Source organism: Seriola aureovittata, chromosome 3, assembly GCF_021018895.1.
Source record: "Seriola aureovittata isolate HTS-2021-v1 ecotype China chromosome 3, ASM2101889v1, whole genome shotgun sequence".
NCBI classification, from domain to species: domain Eukaryota; kingdom Metazoa; phylum Chordata; class Actinopteri; order Carangiformes; family Carangidae; genus Seriola; species Seriola aureovittata.
In genome coordinates, this window is record NC_079366.1 from 18,426,303 (window position 1) to 18,446,664 (window position 20,362).

The following is a 20,362-nucleotide window of genomic DNA, read 5'->3' on the forward strand; positions in this document are numbered from 1 at the left end:
GACACTATCTTAGTATTTGATATGTCCTGACCTTTTGCTTTAATGACAGTATGCACTGGAGTTGGCGTGGATGTGGAGGTTTGTGCAAAACCTGAGGATCCATGTTAGCATGATCTGACAACATGCCAAAGAGCTTCTTGTGATGTCACAGATTGCGTGGCTCTCTTAGTCTTCAGGTGCCCCCATAAATTTTCAATGAGGTTGAGGTCAGGTGACTATGGAGGAAAGTCTACGACAGTCAGGACTCCTTGGTCTTCTTAGGTCTTCCGGTAGTTCATGCAAAGATCTGAGGTGTTTGGGGTCATTATCCTGCTGCAGTACGAATCCTTCTCCACAAAGATTCAAACCGTGTCTCTGAGGAATGGAGTGATACTTATCCTTGGCCAGGGTGGAGTCAATTCAGTCAATTCAATGCATGCTTCAGTGGAAAGGATTAGCTTCAACTCGGAGAAATATGACCTTTTGTAAGTAATTGGTCAATGCCCTTAACTACCTTTAATCCGAAGCTTGACCTAGAAATAGAGCAGAATCTTAAATATGTCTACTCCATTTTTCATGACACAACTTCGTGTGCCTTTAAATGTTTCATGAATCCCCAAAGTTTCTGATTATTTCCAGGTTTTAATGAAAATATTAGAGATTTTTATTGTGGTCTTGGACCTTTGGACCCCACTTTTCAGGCTGCCATGTTGACCTAATATTAACGATACCCAATATATGTATCCAATTCCAGATTTACAGTTACTACTCTCACCAAACAGCCAATAACCAAAAACTTCCTGAGAGTGTCTCACAAAGGTTAAAGAGCATTAAATGTCACCACTTTGCATTTGTTGGTCTTAATCTATATCTTATTATTATTACTGCTTGAAATAATTCTAAAAGTTTAAAGCCTTGCTGGGGATACATGTTTGAGGATGTGTGTCTGGGCAGTCTCACCCCACAATGCGCGCCAGACAAACTTTTCTATCCTAAAAGCTATTTGTGATACCAATACTGATAATGAGATTGATACTTGAGTTAACAAAACTCCAGTTAAAATTCAATTGTGGTTTATGTATGGTGCCCTGCATGAAACTCATTACACATGACCATCCACCACCCAAACCTCAATCACCCTTACTTAACACATAAACGGCACAATACTTCATCCATAAGTCTTTGCACCTGAATCTGTGCTAATCCATCCAATAATTCTCAAGATGTCACTCTGGACCAACTGAGCAATGCACAGACAGACAGACAGACTGCTCATCAAACCAACCATTGCACATTGCGAAAAAGCACATATGATGCATTTGCAAACTAGGTCTAATAGGGAGTCAGGGCTCTGGCTGTGGGCAGTGGCACTTCTGTTTCTAGTCACAGGGAGTCTGCCCATCTGTCGGAGCACATCCTCATTACTGGATTTATTAAAAAAAAAGCTACAACCTCATCCAGCCCACCTGTTCCTCCTTATGAGAGGGCTAGATCCGCAGTCATGCAGAGCCAAGTTTAGACCACACCATACAGGAGAAATTTCTTTTTTTTTTTTTGATGGTACAGAGCCTGTCAACGATAAGTATAGTTTCAGATAATGGTATATGGAATGAATTGTAGTTTCAGGTTGCTAATGGTTCTTTATTAGAGCATTTATGATTTACTCATGACTGATTATTTTCTGAATGTATTACTTCAGCTAGTTAAAATGAAACCATGAGAGAGACTTATGTTCTGACTGTCTGCTTTAGGGGTATTTTAGGCGTTTACATCCATATTGGGTTAACTGTGCAGGAACTGTAGCCCATTTTATATATATATATATATATAGGGGGGGCAGAAGAGTAATTGACCACCTTCGTATTTGTTTCACTTTCTGAAAACCAGACTTAAGGCAAAAAGCCTCCAAAGCAAGCAGGATGTGTAGTTGGCTGCTGTACAAGTCTTGCAGCGCATCACCAGGGGAAAAAAAACTTTCTGCGGGACTGCATATGGTCATTGATTGCAAAGAATTGATTCTGATTAAATATTAAATGCTTACTTTAGATTACTTTACTTTACTTTCTCAAAAATTTGGGGAATACATGAAAAAGTGGTATGCTATTAATCTAATGTTTCTGTTTAACCCACAACTTAAAGATTAAAGTCACCACTTAAACCTTTTAGCCATTGTTTAGTTTTGAATCCATTGTGCTGAGAACCATAATAATAAGCTACTTAATGCGTCCTGAAGGTCTTTGATCTCTTTTTTTTTTGTTAATTTTCTGTGCGGCTGTTCACCCAAGCAGAGTGTATGAGCTTTACTGATGGGCTGATTTACACACAGGCTCATGTATGACAGGATTCAGTCTCTCAGTGTATCTTAGTATTGGACTCATAGTATGGCAACACAAGGTATAAATATATTCTGATTTGATGAGCTTTTGCAGTTTCTGCCCTGTGTGTCCATGATGCTATGCTCACTCTGTAGCGTAGGGGAATGAAATAGTTACTCAAAGTGTTGGGCACCAGACAGCAGAATAATAAGAACATCCCAATCCTGTCATTTTTTAGAAAATAAACGTAATTTAACTTAGCAAGATAACCCAGTTAGCCTATTAACCTAGCTACAACAGTTTACCACATGAGAGAAATAAACACCATTTACCGAAACATCTAAAAGTTATTGGAACCAAAGCATTGTCAAAACGATCAAACCACTCAAATCAAAATAAACATATAAGTCTAATTCTTAATTAATTCTAAGTCTAAGTCTTTCTTTCACACCTCCAAATCAAATCTTTTTTAGTTATTTTTTCTCCTTTTTAGTCAATTATATAGGTTAATCCAAACAGCGTACAGTATATACCCCATATCCATATAAGAAATTAAATCTCATTACAGTTCCTAAGCTAAATCAAAAGTCCTTTAAATACTTTCTGGTATAGTGATTTTTGTGTTAAATTCAGTTCAGTTCAATTGTGTTGAGTTCAGCTACATTAAACTTCTGGGTTATCTCCATTTCTGCCTGATCACAAAAGAAAAATCTGTATCGTACACAACCGTGTCTTCAGCTGTACTCACCCTAGAGGCTTTTGGCCTGTATCAAAACGCTTGGTATTTCCTGTGATAATGTACTGTATGTGTACAGTAGAAAAAAACATTTTCAGCTTTGTCGCATATATCTGTCTGCATAAGCTATTTCATCCTAAGTCAAAAAGCCTATCACTAGTGTAAAACGTATTTTGAGGGATTTATCTTTTTCTGTGTGCGATTTTAAATGTTTGAAATGAAGCTGGAGGCTGACAAAGGGGGGGGGGGCATTCTGTTGCCTACTCATATTGTGAGTCCTATTTGTTATGGTGCTAATCCAGATATTTGCACATGTACACATCACACACACACAACCACACACACATACACACATAAACACATTCTTCCTTCCCTCTCTCTTTCCTCAGACTCTCAATATGGTAATCTGCCCTAGACTTTGACTGTGTGCCATCTTATCAGTCCTCAGCAGAGCACTGTGATTCAGTCGGCCACAAGTCATGTCGTTCTTTGATATCACTTCATACAGACATACGACTGCTCAAAGGCTCAAATGTTTGAAAAGGTCAAATGGTCAGACATTTCCCATACTGCTACTTGGTTTGTCACATTTTGTAGCCATTAAGACAACAGACCGGCATGTTTGTGAGTTAAAGTAAACATTGAAACATGATGCATGTTCACAACATTTTTCACACACACTTTCACACTTTGTGGAAGGCTGTAAATTGAAGCGACTAAGCATCAAGGGAACATTTGTTGCATTCACTGCTTATTTTTAGCAGTGTGGAAATGGATCCATTCGAGAGACTTTGCCAATGTTCAATTAATGACATTACAGCAAAGTTTACTGTTTACTGGAAATTCAAATCTTGGTTGATTCTGGTTTAACTTTTTTTTCTTTTCTTTTTTTTTGTTTTTTAGCATAAAATATCGTTGACATTTTAATTTCTTTCAATTATGCACAATCCTGGATGCTTTCAATGACTTCATGAAATTATTAACACATACAGTTTTGATTTGCAGGCAGATAAAGGTATTTTTGTGATCCTATTAGCTCGTGAATTAAGATGTTTGGAAACAGTGTCAAATAAGGACTCAGTTTTTGTGGCATCTGTGGAATGCGAACTATATTATGATTGTCATTTTGCATTGGCATGTTATGAGACTGTTCTGTTTGTCTAAGAGTCCAAGAGGCCATGGCACTGGACCTGAGATAGACCAGAGTACTAGCACACAAACAGGGGAGACTCAGAATCACTTGGAATGATGTGTTTTAAGAATTAGTAAAGTGCTACACTGTCTAAGGAAAGCCACATTACAGATGTGATCATTTTCAGGCCAAATTTGGGGAACTGAATATGCATGATATTAGGAACAAGAAGAAATACATGTTGAAAGAATTCAAAACAAAATACTTGGAAATAACTTTGAATAATGATAACATCAGACTGGTTCGTTGCTCTGGAGTTATTCTGACGGTTCCAGTTCAGATGTTTTAAAGAAAAAAAAAAAAGGACGAACTCTTGTTGCATACCTAACTCTTCTTTTGCAATTTAATAGAAACCACACATATATTTTACACATTTGAACACATTGTAGACATTGAAACATATCTTTTTTTTTTTTTGATAATGGTAGTACAATTTTCAAAGGAATATTAAGTAAATGGCCTTAAACTCGCAACACAATAAGGAATAATAAACTGTAAATATTGTGATGTGGTAGACACACTAATACTTTTATTTATGTTCAATATACAAAGACCCTCAATACTAAACAGTTCACACTTTATGTTTGGACTTTTGTTTTGTCATGTTACACCACCACACCTGAGGGGGCAGATAACAGCACCTTTTCTGAATGTGGTCGCTGCATGGGGCTGTAAAGACAGAGCAGTGCTATTAGAGTACAGCACAGCAGATAAATTACACACATCCAAAAGAAACAAAGCATTTTCTCCTGAAGTCTCCTGGCAACTGGACCAAATCCGCAGGCTGTTTGTTTGTTGCTCACACAGGGAACGTATGGAACTGCAGAACGTCAGAGCCTGGTGGCAGTTTGCCCCTCAGAGATGGTCCAGGGTTGGGTTGGGTTGGGTTGTGAAGCTTCCTCTGCTTGAAAGCAAGCTTAGTGGTGACAAATAAACACACAAGGCGGCAGTGGCTCAGGTGGGAGAGGGAGTCATTAAATTGTACAGTTGGTGGTTTAAACCCCGCCTCCTGTTGTCCAAATGTCAAAGTGTCCTTGAGCAAGACACAGAACCCCAAATTGCTCCCAACTAGCAGGCCAGCACTTTCCATGGCAACCATCAGTGTGTGTGTGGGTAAATTAGAGGCTTTGTAAAATGCTTTGTACAACTCAGTTTCAAAAGCACAGAACCATTTACATGACTGACAAAAGTTTCCCAAACATCGCTTGCATCTCCGACTTTACCACTGGCAGATGCAACAGTTGTGTTTGTGTTAGATCACAGAATATCACCATCTGCCATGATACGCACGCAAACACTGCTACCACCACAGAGGTATTTTTCCGCTGGAGATCAGACTTGGGCCTGGAACTAAGAAAAACACACAGGTGGGAAACCATCTGTTTGCTGGAAACCAGCCATGTAACATAAATCAACTGGCCCAAACAATATAGAAAGAGGTAGTGAGGCAAAATGGCAAAATAACGACAGAAAATTGAAACACCAGCTTAACAACTAAGCTATGGGCAGTTAACACAAGCCCCCAGAGTATTTTGTTGTGTTGGTTTTAAGAAAGAAAAATTGGAAGGAAACAGTACTGAGGGAACTGCTGGGCAGAAAGTCATTTGAAATGCTGATTTACGTCCTCTTGTTAAGGATGATTTTGGTGTCTTGCTGGTAGCATGTTGATGCACCTACGGCAATGTGAGTTCTCATTGCATTTTAATGGTTTCTGAAAAATCTCAATTACAGTTTGTGCAAATTGATGTGGTTTTCCTAAAAGACCATTTTCCATGTTGTATGCCCATGTTTTTGAAGGCCAAGACATAAAAGTCTGTATTTTCTCATAGAGGCTTTAATATGTGCCCTGGAGTATTTCAAATTGACTAAGACTGCACAAAACATTTCTATTTCAAGGCCTGAATAATATCAAGGTTGTCTGGGTGATATGAAATTCATATTGATTTGAAATTTCCCCAGGATAAGGAGACCCATGGGAGTCAGACAGAATAAAATCGAAATAAAAAAGAAATGTTGACACACAGGGAACATGAATAACAGTAGCCCTGTGTTTCGCTACACAAATTACAGATGATAATGGAGGATGTGATTAAAGGACACTCCCATGCCCTTTTGCTAACAGGCTTCAGTAAACTGATTCTATTGGGTCCAAAAGAAACAGCTTGCTATCATGCTATCTCTGTTTGAGTTCACAAAAATGAAGCAGTCAAGATATATAAGTTTAAGCTGAACATCTCCCATTCTTCTTTGCCCTTTCTATTTTAAGTACAGATAATGAAAAGGAGAAGAAACATAAGGGGCGGAAATCTGATGAGAACAAAACACCAACGTAAAATGACACATACCGTGACTGCAGAGTTTAAATGACTAACAGGACAGATGAAAGAAACTCTTCTGGTGTAGTTCTATCATCTCTAATGCCAAAGTATAAGGTATGAGATTTTCCATCAATATTAGAGCAGTGCCTGCAGCTTCACAGGTGAAATAGTCCTTGAATTTTGGTGGAGACATGCAGAAAACTGTAAATTACAGTTCAGAGCATGTGTTGGCGATTCACTGCAACCTGAACTTTTTTAATCAAAAATGAGAAGTACAAGTTATAGTTAACTGTAACTGCCCCTTTGAAGCATTTAATGCACAAACAGTACATCCATTATAATGTTGTATAATGTTGCTGTAAGCACACAACAACATCTTTGTAGAAGTTTAAGTAGTAAAAATGAAAATTAATTTGGGGTCATATCTGCAGATATGCTGCTTTGTAACTATGAGTGCAATGCTACCACAGAGTTATTTATTGACACGTTACTGTGTATGCTTTAACAAAATAATGTCTTGACAAATGTGTTTTTTAAAGTAAGTTAATTTAGCAAATCAGATCAATACAAATATATAAAATACAAATCATCCCTATATCAAACTGCATACAGATCAGTCCATAAGTTAAAAAGTAATAGTCAGAAAAAATAAAGCTGGACACTGTACATTTTATAGAATTTAATGGCTGATAGAAAAGTCCTGGCATTATTCAGGTTTATTGCAATGTAATAACATTTTATATAATAAACAACTGAAAGATTTACACGTTATTCCCCTCTTTGGTTGAATAAATGCCCAGTGTGTTAACTATACAACCAACATTTACAAGTGCACGAATTAAGGTATTCATTGCCATATCAGAGTATATACTAATGTTTTCCATCACATATTTATTGCCTAATACCTGTAAGATGTCTCAACTTGACTGTGTATTTGTGCTGTCCATCCTGCAGTAACTCAGTATTCTGCACATCTTCTCCTGGCACTCTTCATCCTCTTCAGGACTAGGATGTGCCCAGATGCTTTTGAAGTGAGGGCTGCTCAGTCTGACCTATCATCGCTCTGTGTCCTGATTTCAAAGTGGCAGGATATAGTGACTGAATGTATAGTGAATGAATTGTGGCATACAGAGTATCTTACTTGCAGCATCTAACCTGGATGAGAAACATGACGGAGTTACAGCAGACTTATGCTTAAGGGAACAGCTGAACTAAGAAAAAATGCCATTAAGGGAAAGAATTGAAAATATTCTTATGGGGGTTTAAGCTCTATTAATGGCTTAGGCACCTCATACAGTTATGGAATTTACTCTAGCTGTGTTGTGTGTGAGGGAGCTGGTAATTGCCGTGAAGACTTAAAAGCAGAATAAAAAAAATAAATAAACAGGTTCAGAAAAAGGTAAGCAGTCAGTGATCCAAAAGACAAGAAGACAGGGAAAAAATAACTGAGAACATCCAGAGACAAAGACTGGAACGCTAGCACAGAGGCAAGCACAATATATGATCTTTCAAAGGGAGTTAGCTAGTGCGCAGGTGTATTTAGTAATGGAGTGATTAGGTGATGAGGAGCAGGTGACTGGGGAACAACAGGGAGGACTGAGGACAGATGAGCAATGGTGAAGAATTTTTTAAGCTAATTTAAATCAAATATACAGAGCAATCACCTTGTTTATTTATTTATATATTTCAAATTTTCATCTATGACAGGACCCACAAAGAAAAGGACCCTAAATTAAAATACCTTCCTATTAACAAGTGACTGAAACTGTCTTGACCTCTGTATTTGGTGGATAACTGTAGTAAAAACACTGATGACTTTTGCAAGTATTGCAAATCGTAGAATGTTCCTATGATTGTGTCTTCTATTCCTTGTGTGAGTAGAACTTCAATGGGCTTCGCATAGCGCAGCGCTTTAACAACAAACACAAGTCAGAAGTTACAATATTAGTTTGTAATAAAATGTCATAACAAAACAAAATGGTAAAATCCCTGGAAAGGGCCCCAAAGAGAGGAATCTCCCTCATAAACATGCAGAGAGAGAGAGAGAGAGAGAGAGAGAGAGAGAGAGAGAGAGAGATAAACAAACATCAGTGCAAGCTTTTCAAAAGTTCACGGTATGTGAATACTGAGACTGCAAGATGTGGAAGAGGGTCAATCAATACAAAACTCAACAAAGCTATAAAAAACAGAACATAGTCAGCTAGTTAGACAATCCTATAATCTTAGCATTGCCACAGAAAAAAAGTCTTATCCCTGCAATTTTTAGGGCTGAGACCTCGAGATGATTCACAGTCATTGTTAGCTGGACCTGAGGAGCCTAACAACGCTGAGGCAGGTCAGACGTTCTGAAATACAGACAAACAACAGAGAATTTAGAAATGGATTTTAGTTTGAGCCGTCTAATTAACCTGAGTATAGCCGGTCCTTACAACAGGCAGAAGTGCCTTTAATAATGTTTAAGAGATGATTTGAGGCTGAAGCTGAAACTAACACACAGCAGTGTGTCAGTGGAAATATCTGCTGCTTCCTGTCTTACACACTTACACTCAGTGTAATGAAATTTACATTGACATTAATTCACTGTACGTCCCAGAACACTCAACACTTTTTTTATCTGCGTGCTTGTTCTCTTGGCCTCTCTCTGACACTGTGCAAATCTCACTTAATTACGAGGCAGTGACTGAGTTTACTGAGACAACTCTCCTGAGATCTGTACTCTGAGTGTCCTCCAAAACACAGGGTCCCCTACAGCGCCTTTCTCACGCTACATGCACTTTGTTGAGTGTGTATGTGTGTGTATGTGAATGCCTGTGTGTGAACAGATGAAATCAACACTGCCCCCCCCACCCCCCACCCCATCTCCCCAAAATAAGATACTGTCAAATACAACACACACTCTCATCATTTTTGCCTGTAGTCAGTGTCGTGTAAATCTCGCTTGATTTCTGGATTTCTGTGAGAGAGAGAGAGAGAGAGAGAGAGAGAGAGAGAGAGAGAGAGAGAGAGAGAGAGAGAGAGAGAGAGAGAGAGAGAGAGAGAGAGAGAGAGAGAGAGAGAGAGAGAGAGAGAGAGAGAGAGAGAGAGAGAGAGAGAGAGAGAGAGAGAGAGAGAGAGAGAGAGAGAGAGAGAGAGATTTTTGCTGACGGAATGAACACTGCAATAATGGAGATTCTCCTTCCAACATCATCTCCTATTTACATCCATTACACTTCTGTCTGATTATTTAATCACTTCCTCCATAATTAAAATTCATGATTCCTTCCTAATTGCTAACACAGTCATGTTGCCCTGGGTCAATTTCTAGTCAACTCAGAAAATTAATTCCTTAAAGACCTTTTGGCTTGTAAATTTTTCAATCAATAATGTTCATTTAGCATGAACCCAGTACTATCCCTCCTCTGGGAAGTTGTGTTTTTCATTCTTCCCTTTATTACTCCACATTCTAAACTGCTCACTATTGTTTTGTCTATGATAAATGATCATGGTGTTCGTCACATTTGAGTGCACCAATATGACAATCAAGAACCTATTGTTTCACCACCACTCAAATGATCATTGATTTAAATGTCAGCTTTGCAACAAGAACGCTCAGCCCGGTCTGAGGCTGGGTTGGAAAGCTATTATAAAAATTTCTAAGTCATCTTGTCAGTTGTGATGGTGCCTACGCATTGTAGGTAGCTGCAGTATCGGTTTGACAATTAAATATATTACTGTCAAGGACATATAAAGAATTTTTGCCTGAGAAATTTCCTCTCGGATCACCCAATTAAAACAGAGCATTTCCTCCATTTCCCTCTACTCCATTTCAATGGGTAGCAGGACAAGCAAATTCAGATATACAGTACAATATAGATATTAGAAACTAGTCTATCACACTACAACTTGTGTTACCTATTGGAGAATTTAAACACACAGTAACTTCTGCCATTATGGGTCTCTCAATAAAAACAATAACAAAAGACAGTTTTTAGTAGCATCATGAAGTAGTGTTGTGTTCACCACCATTGCCGTCAGTTTGGATTCTTTCAGGTTTATACCAGGACTGAATTATTCAGACTTCTCCTCTCATAATAAATCAGGCCAGGTGATTATAGCTGGTAAAAACACTGAATAAAGTCAGTGTTTCAGCGATGCTGTAAGGCAGACACAGTGATGTTACATATTATAACTTAAAGGCTGCAAATAACAATTAGTTTCATTATCAACTAGACCTTATTACACCTTATTGAAACAATGCTCGGTTCTTCCCTATAAGTGATTAAATTAAAAGCTGTTTTGTCATGAATGCTTGCATACCTTTGGTTTGCCACAGAGTTAAACAAAGAAGCTATGAAAATGATCTTCTAAAATTTTCATGACAAAATAATTAGGGGTGATAAATAATTGGGTTGTAGTGATATTTCAGGTTTTTGTCGTCTATTAGTATCATGGGTGAATTCAATCTTACCATTCAGCCTATTTAAATGAAGGAAAGTCTTCATTATGCTGTGTTCCTGTGTCCACAGCTGCGAATATTATTAAGAAGTTTAAGGTCCATCGGGTCGTGACCCCGGATTTAACAGAAGGAATGTCCAAATGGTGGAAAAAGAACCAAGAACAACTTGCAAGCTCAAGGTAAGACACTGTCTGGTCAAACCTTACATCACTTTCTGATGTGACATTGCAACATAACATTACATTACATTAAACCTCAGTCTTCTGTCCCAGACTCTGCAAATGAAGTTTGCTTCAAAATATGTTGCCTTCTTAAAACACATTTTTGATAATCATCAACCAGAAGAACTCAAATTATGAATGTGACAAAAAAAATATGCAACAACATATTGATTTAGACTAGAAAAATGTTTATAGTTTAGAAAAACTGTATGCGTGTGTGAACTTCACAGTTTTACATACTGTCATCAGTCGTTTTCTGAACTCCCGCACAGCAACCAAGCAGGGACCAATGTGGAGTTGGGAGGGAAATGTTTTGCCCCTGTGCCACCCAGGTGACATGTCTGACAGGATCAACACTGATTTACATTTAACATTTAAAATCAGCACTTGTCCATTGTGTTATCACTGTGGTGAGATCATCAGCAGGGCTGGCTTTTATGAAAATAGCTGGTTGACATTTATCATATAATTTTGGACAATGCAGCTATTATGGGTAACACCTTCTTTCACAGTCCGCTTCCTTATTCCCTTTGCCCCCCGTCTCCAGTCCTTGCTCTCTTCCCTTAATCTCCATGCTCAGACGTGCCATTCTTCAACCGCCCACCAGATGTCCCTGGACTTTTTATTCCTGTTTACTATTTTCACTTACCTGTTCATCTGTCATCCGTAATCACCCGTAATCGCCACTATTTAAACCTGCCATTTTTCACCGGTTCTTTGTCAGATCATGTCCTTATGTTCCTGTTTGCTTGTCTTTCCCTGTTTACCTGCTCCCTGTGAGAGGAATCCTGTTTTCTGTACCTGCCTGTCAACCTGCCTGCCTGCTCACCAGTCTGCTTGTAAGCCTTATATCTTATATTAAACGCAAGTTCACTGAATCAGCCTGCCTTTGTGTCTGCGTTTGGATCTTCCCTACCTGTGCTGCTTCCATCAGCCGTGACACATTCATCTTGAAAACACATTTTTGCTGTCTGGGACAACGACAGCTACTACAGCTTTAACCTCTAATTGAGGCAATTTCCCTACCAACGATTGTGCACTGGCTCCCTTTGAGGACTCAGTGACACATTTGTTCCAGCAGCCAGCTTTAGTAATAAGAACTAAACCATTTTGCTGCCCCCCCCCAATATACTGAAACTGAATTTTGCTCTGACAGGATTCCAACACAAGTACCAGCACGCCGAAACAGTAGCTGAGCAGTTTAGCTGTGGGGCATGTAGCTGGTCAGTGTCATGACATGAGGGTCAGACAGCACAACAAACTTCGTGTTGGAGCTTGACTGTAACAAGAATACTGAAGCGCTCTAAAAAGAGAGGTCAGAGGGCAAGAGTGGGCAAAAATCAATGTCCAACAGTATGGAAAAAGTTGTGATTGAGCAGAAACTAAAATTGGGCAAAGGTGAGAAGAAGGCCAAGACAGGAAGTAAATCCTTCAGCAATGCCACACAGTCACTACAAAGGTAAACTTTTTAAAAGTAATTTTTTTATGATCCTATTAGACAGTGTTTTTTATTCAAGGAGAAACTTGATGGATGACTTTTGGTGCGGATATTTAGAATGTAGAGTTCCACTGACAAACCCAGCAAAGCAAAGTGGGTCTGCATATTCAGATTTTCTTTTTAACATACAAGGAGAGATTTAGACACCAAGACTTGTTGGGAAGGAAAAAAAAGCCATTATTTAATAGTCTGAATTACTTCTTCCCCTTTACATACCAGTACTCTGGTAAAAAATCCACAGTAATGAGGAAAAAAACAAAGAAGGTTCTGTCTAATCCAGGGTTGTGTAGCAACATGTCAGTCAGACGTATGCTGCAGCAGCCTAGTGATCTTTGGTGGGGATAACAGTGACAGACTGTGTGTGCATGCTTATATTCATCCTGGTTTAAACTGTACAGTTTGTCCTGCGGGATCAAGGAAACATTAAGCCTGGAGCAATACAGAGCTACATGAATGTGAATTCTATCGTGTCAACTTGTCTCTGAAGCTTATGGAAATGTTGATGAGTAAATCTGCACAGAGTGGGAGTTCATACCAAACAAATTCTGTATTCCTCAACTCCAACTCCTCTACCTCTTCTGAAGATTTTGTGCAAATAAGTCTTGTTTTATGCAACAAAAAAAACGGTAGATTGTTTCTCAAAAAGTGTACGCAAATCAACACTGTTGAACCAAAAGAAACAGAAATAAAAAGAGCTGCATTCATTATCGTTTGATACACAGCTAAACAGTATCACAAGTAAGAACTGCAAACGCAGGGCAGGTGACATTTAGCTTAGTTTATGTTTGACTGACACATAGATCAGTCTCAAAGGAATTCCCACATCTTATGATTTGGATTTGTATAATCCTATAAAGGCATGCATAGCCCAAGGCATAAGCAAACTAATCAGCTGCTTACCTGTTTGCCTGCAGTATTTGTAAGTCTGTGGTGGAATAATGGTAGAACGTTGATATATTAGGGATGAGGATGTAATGCTTCTGAAGAAACACAAACAACGTGGTTCAGTCTTCAGCTTCAAATAACATAATCTGACAACGACATTACGCCATAACCACAGTTATAGTAACTGTATTAGCCTCGTCTTTAACTATCAAGAAGACAAACTTTCCACTGTAGTGGAAGGTTTGTGTACAGAAAGGATATATGCAGTGACGTTAACAGGTGAGGCATGACGACAATGTCTCTGCCATCAATCTGCATGTAGGTGCACAGCTAAACAGCCAGCTAAACACAATTCCAATAAAGGTTAAAGACAGTATATGTTCTTCTTTGTGTTTACTGCCACTGCAGAAGAAATAAATCTTGTTTATGTAGTGTTGCTTTATTTGGTTGTGTTTCCTGTATTTGTGTTTTCTCACTTTCGCACCTGTGTTGTCAAACTAATGAAGAAGTTTTCCTCTTTGTTTTGTGCATTGTCTGTTTGCATGTGTTTTCTTAAGTTGCGGTGGTTGAGCTCTCAGGGCCAGCCAATCAAAAAGCACAATGTGTTCTATCACCTGTATTAACATCATATGCCAACAAGGATGTCCCCTTTAAACTGCAACTGTTATGGAGCTGTGCCAGCAGCGGTTGCTGCTAGCAACACAATGCCCAACTGACACCAATTGCTGGTGGCAGAATAAGGGGTGATCAGTCAAGGCAAACTATTTGCCATCAGTCCCCACCTGTGGGGTTTGAATGATGCACTGGTGAGACTAACAGGCAAATACGCAAGAGGGCTCCAGAACAGGCGTTTTAGATGGCCTTCACTGAAATTGAAATTTAGAAGCTATATAACCTGACTTAAACTCAAATTGACCTTGTTTGATTAGGGTATTCTCTTTTTTCTATAAACGAAAGGCATAAGCTACATTTTTTATCTTGACTATACAGCAGGATGAAAGAAAACACACAAAACCATACAAGCACAAGTCATTAACCTAAATTTAGTGAAGATGCCACTGTAATGAGACAAAGAACAATGTCTGATTTTTTCATAATTACTAGTTAGGAGAGAGGGAGGTGGGCAAATGTCTCTAAGCTCTCCAGTGTCTGTTCTTCCAAAAAACTTACTGATGACTGACAAGTCCACACAGTGACAGAGGAGCAACAAACTACAGACCAGCTACTGGTATGTTGTGTGGTCGAGAAAGATTAACTTAATAATCTGAATTTTAGGGTGGAAATGTATCTGTGCCTTTTTTGCACCTGTGGGTGGACAGGTGTATGTTTTCATCTTGATGATTAAATTTCTCCTCCTTGCTGACTGCTGCTTTGTTCTGGTGATTTGTGTTAATTACTGAAAATTATTTTCGCACTCCTTCCCTCATAGCTGACTGGGAGAGAGTGACAGGTGTGAGTGGCCATAGCAGTTATGTGATTTGAAGTGTATCGGCAAAGCTCTTAAATGTGTTTCATTAGAGCTCACACACTTCTCCAAAATGAGGGTCATGCTCTGAAAACAGATGTAAAAAAATAAAAAAAAATTAAAAAAAGACTGACAGGCCTGTTTCTTTTAAATAATATGAATTATAAAAACAAGTAAAATTCCACTGGTACAGATTGTAAATATAAATGAAATACAAATAAAACACATTATGAGAGCCTTTCTTTGTCTACATGTATGTTTGCGCATGAGTGACACTTTAACTTGACAAGAAACCTCATTTAAACAATAAAATAATGAATTAATAAAACAATTTAAAGAGAAAAGTTATGTTAGCAGGTTTAATAATAATATGCCTAATGTGACAAGAATAGACAACTGGATTAATGTCACTTCCAAAACAAAAGTATTTAAAAAGTGGTTGGTGCTATTCTACATTATTCCTGACAGCAAATCCTATGAAAAGATCAAAACTGTCCATCTCAGTACTTTCTGACTTTCTTACACTGTGTGTTGCTTTCAGGTCATTGGTTCCTACTGAAAATATAAATCCTAAAAGACTGCTCACAAATACATAGTTTCGTTTTCATAAAAGGTGAAATCTCTGTAGTTCTGTAGTGAAGCGCTGTAGTTTTTTTTTGTTTGTTTGTTTGTTTTTGTTTTAGCAAATATTACTCAAACAGTAGTAAATGGATTTGCAAGGGACTATTTTCAGCTGTGGATAAATACACATTTGGTATGCTAATGAGTATTTTTGGTTAGGATAGTGCATGTCAGATTGACTCTAAATAAACTATGCTGCCCGTGTTCAGTGTAATGAAGGAACATGTCAGTGTAATAGTTGCCTCACAGTGAGGTTCCAGTGTTATTTTCCTATGGTATACACAGAGTACAGAGATCTAAATGTACCAAGTATTTTGATAATTTCCTTTCAAGCCACAGAGTGCAGGTCATGCTAACATGATATGCCAGTACGGAGTGCACGTAGAACAGTGTGCATCACTATGCTCACAAAATATTCGGTTGTAGGCTACATAAAGCTGAATTTAACTTCCTGTGATAATTGTGTTGTTGCTTCGTGTGAATTTTTACAGTAAATTAACAAAACTCTTCCAACTCGTAGAACAGAAATGAAAAAAAGAATAACCCGGAGGCAATTAAATCAAAATGCAAAACAATTATTAACGCTAACGAACTTGCGTAACTGAACCATACTTCAGCAGGAATAAGGATCAATAAGAAGCTAACGAACACTGAGTCTACCGTCTGACTCTGGCACCTGAATGAATCTGTCAGGCCCTCTACTTCTTCTGCTTCTGCCACCACTCCCTCCAAGCTGGCAGCCACTCTCCCCATTGCTTTCCCTCTATCTCTTTGCCCCTGTCAGTCATGTGTTTAATTGCAAGAGGAGAGACAGGTGTGCAAGAGGTCAGGCTACCAGCTGATCATCATCATCATCATCATCATCATCATCATCATCATCATCCTGCTCTGCTATAAATACCTGGACTCTTCTGCCTGGCTTCCCTCCTCTGCAAGACCCCAGCCTGCTCCATTCAACTCGCAGCACCGGTCCCAGTCCTCACACCTCTCTACCTGTCCCTGTCTCAGCATTCCCAGACTAAACTTAACAGAATTTGCGCCGAAGCTCCGAATCGGTCTCCTCAGCATTTTTCGGTGCACATGCTGCAGTTCAGCAGCAGCAGCCGAGCTGAGTTGTTTAAGTGGGGTTGTAGCACTGAACGCTCTCCCCAGTGAGCGCATATACAGTAAGCCCCGAGGAGAAAACATCAGTCAATCACCACCTGCACTGTTTTGCAAAATTTTGTCACAAAGTACTTTAAGTGGGTTTTCAACACAATCTAAGAGTTGCAATGCTTTCATTAATAGGGCTAATAGTGTGTTAACATGTAAAATATGAAAAGGCAGAGCTTTTCTTCATGTCAGACTTTAGACTGCAGGCATACAGTTATTTCCTGGAGGCAACACCATTGTGAACTTAATTTGTATTGAACTTGCAAAAATACCACTAGAAATTTGTTGGTTCATTTTGGAGTAGTGGAGGTCTATGGCACAGGAGTACTTTATATCAGGCTTTGACAACACAGTCGATATTTGATTTTGGTCTTTTCATTTGATTCATTGACAATAAAAATGTATATCATCAGGCTTATCCTTCAACAAATACAACAATTTTTTTTTGGGAGGGGGGGGGGTTTGTGGGCAGCTGGAGCCAATCCTAGCTGACATTGGGTGAGGGCAGGGTACATTCTGGACAGGTCGCCAGTCTATCACAGGACTAACGTATAGAGAAAAACAACCATTCACACATACAGGCAATTGAGAGTCACCAATTAACCTGACCTGCATGTCTTTTGGACTGTAGGAGGAAGCCAGAGTTCCCGGAAGAAACCCACGGAAAAAGGCCCCAGCTGATTCAAACCGAGGCGACAGTGATAACAACTGCACCACCGAGCACTAACCATATTACATTTACTATAGTTTAATATTATCAGGGACGTTTATTTGAACAAAACTGTTTAATGTTGTTTCATTTACAGATGGCTGCGGTGAATTGATCCACGGGGAGGCATTTCTCACAATCACAGTTTGGGGTTATTCTTTGGGGGAAGCTGTGTCTCCAAGAAACAACTTTTAATAACAAGGACGTCCCACTTATGGGAAATCGCCACTCTTTGATTTTTGTTCCTTCCAGCAGTTTGCTTTTATCTGCTGTGTAACATTTCCAATAACAAACACACTAATTAGCCACTCTAACCTCAGCCTACAGAGGAAGAACAAAGCCTTTGTGGTTGCTGTGTCTTGGCCCCAGAGTGTTCGCACAGGTCAGTTCACATAACCTTGTTTTTTGCGCAGAGGAATTGGGTAGCAATGTTTTTCTTTCTCTCATAATGTGGTTGCTGCTCGGAGCGGTTATCTGTGTTTGTGTCTGTACTTAGCATTTTGTCATGAAATGTAGATTGGAAATCAGCTGTCACTGAGAGTCGGTTTTTCCATTTCAATATCCATACATCTTAGGCTGAAGACAAAATGCATGTAATGAGGGTTTCTCTTTGTTGTCAAACACCACTGTCCTCTTAACTTACATTCAGCTCATTTATTTCAGACCTGTGCTCCCTAGCAGAATAAGGTTGAAGAGATGAAGAATATAAGTCTCCCATACAGGAGAAAGAGGACAAGAGGAGTTCCCTGTTGGATTCTTACATACTCTGTGGGGCTAACTGACTCCATCTGCTTCATAAGTCATGACAGGTAATTGAAAATGCAGCAACATGCCTCTTATCTGCAGGTACTTCACTGTGTGTGTGTGCGTGTGCGTGCGTGCGTGCGTGCGTGCGTGCGTGCCCATGCTTTTATAATTTTTCAGTGTTATACTTAAGTGGTAAAGACAAATCAGCCAAAGTGTAACTAAAAATAGCTCAGGCCATTCATTGAAATTCCACATGGCACAATTCCAAGCTTAATGGACATGTAGAAGAGAAATATCTCTACCAAGACTCCATTTCATTTCTGCATCAGAAACAATAATGAAACAGCACTTTGTATAATTAGCTGTCCTCAGTCAGAGAACAGAGAGATACAGCCAAAGAAATAAATAATAAAATGGCCAACTGAAACAATAAACTTTCAATTTCCTCAGTACTTTTGTTGAATAATGAGATGCTGTTTCAAATGAGAAAAAAAACATTTGGCAGACTTGTGATTGTAGCTGAACTGTGATTGAATCTTTTGTCAAAGAACAAGAAGAGACTGTGTTGGACTATATGAGATGGAAGAAAAACAAGAGTTTGCTCAAAGTGGTGGTTTGTGGCAGTAAATACACAAATCCATGAAATTGTTTTTTTTTTAGAAAACACAGAAGTCAGTTCACACACAGCTCTCTGTGACAAGATGTAGGAACACGAGCACTCAGGAAAATTGGAAAATGAATTTGCAGAGTGAGTGTGACAGAGAGAAAAAGTGACATTGTTTGACAGTAACATATTGGTTTGATGTTCAGTCCATTTTTCTTTTTCTTCTCTTTTCTATTTTCCTTCATTCCATGTGACTTGTAGTAGGTAAAAAAAAAGTTACATGCGTTGTTGTAAAGGGCCATCGAGCTTTCCTTGTGCACAACAAAAGTGACATTTTGACTTGTGTTGTTTGTAAGTTCTCTTTCAGTCAGGCCATCAAGGAAGATATTGCTTGTGCTATGAGCATACAGGAACAACCGTCCCAAAAGGTTTGTAAGGTAAAGCCCTGTTCACACTGGAAAGTTCCACAACAATGTTCGTTCACACATCCATATTAAATAGATGGCCCTAGAAGATTTCTGACATTACTTTCACAAATATTGTAATGAGCAGGCTTATTTTACATTATCATTATATGGGATAAATTATATAGAAATGGGACAGATTCCATTGTTTAAAACTAGTGAGCATTCACGCTACCGGACAACGATCATGCAGAGCTTGTGTGAAGGTAAAAAAATACTGAGAGTTGGCAATTTTTCATTATATCTATTAAGTTTAGGTATAACTAGCTTTAACAACAAACTTCGGTTAACATGAAACATCCATGTTTGTTTAGAGCTTGTAGAAAAATGAATGTCAAAACAATCTGCTAGCTAGCTAGGGAACATGTTTGTACTTGCAAGTCACAATAGTTCTCCAAGCAGGCAGCTATTTGAAAGTAAGCTAGCAGGGACAACAAGTTCACATAATTTATACAAGTGACTTATTTGCGCCATCAACTCCTGTATCTCATAGCTGACTACAGATCATTCCTCTTTATATTAAACAGTTTATCCACGGACAAAGCAGAGCTATATAAAAATGGATGGTGCAACACACCTGATAAGTTATGAGGGCTTTCAGTTCCCTTAAACATTAGCATGTTCTTGCTATTGGCGCAAACGTGTGCATCAAACTTCAGTGTTGTTCAGTGTTGAAGATAGATTCTCAGGGATTTACTCCATACCAGCAAGTAAATCTGCTGATTTTGGCGATTGCTCTAAAATTGAATTCCACTGAAAGATTTTGCCGGTGTGTGCTGCTGGTGTGATCAATCAGGTCTTACTAGCAGTGGTAGTACTAGTAGTAGTAGTACTAGTAGTAGTAATGGCTGTTGCTCTGACCTTGATGGTGACATTGACAGTGAGTCTAGCAGATCTAGCAAACGTTTAAATCTGTGCGGATTTTGTTGATGTTTCATTCTTAATTTAATGCTTATCAGCACTTGTTATTCAGACGATTCTTAAAGTCTTTTCAAAAGAAATTTCCATGGTAATTATTTTA

At 38.7% G+C, this 20,362-nt stretch overlaps 1 long non-coding RNA gene across 1 annotated transcript in view; it reads left to right on the top strand.

Annotated features, from left to right (window-relative positions):
- The window catches only part of LOC130166946 (uncharacterized), a 33,947-nt gene that overhangs the window by 13,299 nt on the left and 286 nt on the right, over nucleotides 1–20,362 (top strand). Inside the window, exons 4-7 of the long non-coding RNA XR_008827212.1 lie at nucleotides 11,046–11,154; nucleotides 17,449–17,908; nucleotides 18,190–18,335; nucleotides 19,234–19,314. This is a non-coding gene — a long non-coding RNA (uncharacterized LOC130166946). The remainder of the gene's footprint in view (nucleotides 1–11,045; nucleotides 11,155–17,448; nucleotides 17,909–18,189; nucleotides 18,336–19,233; nucleotides 19,315–20,362) is intronic.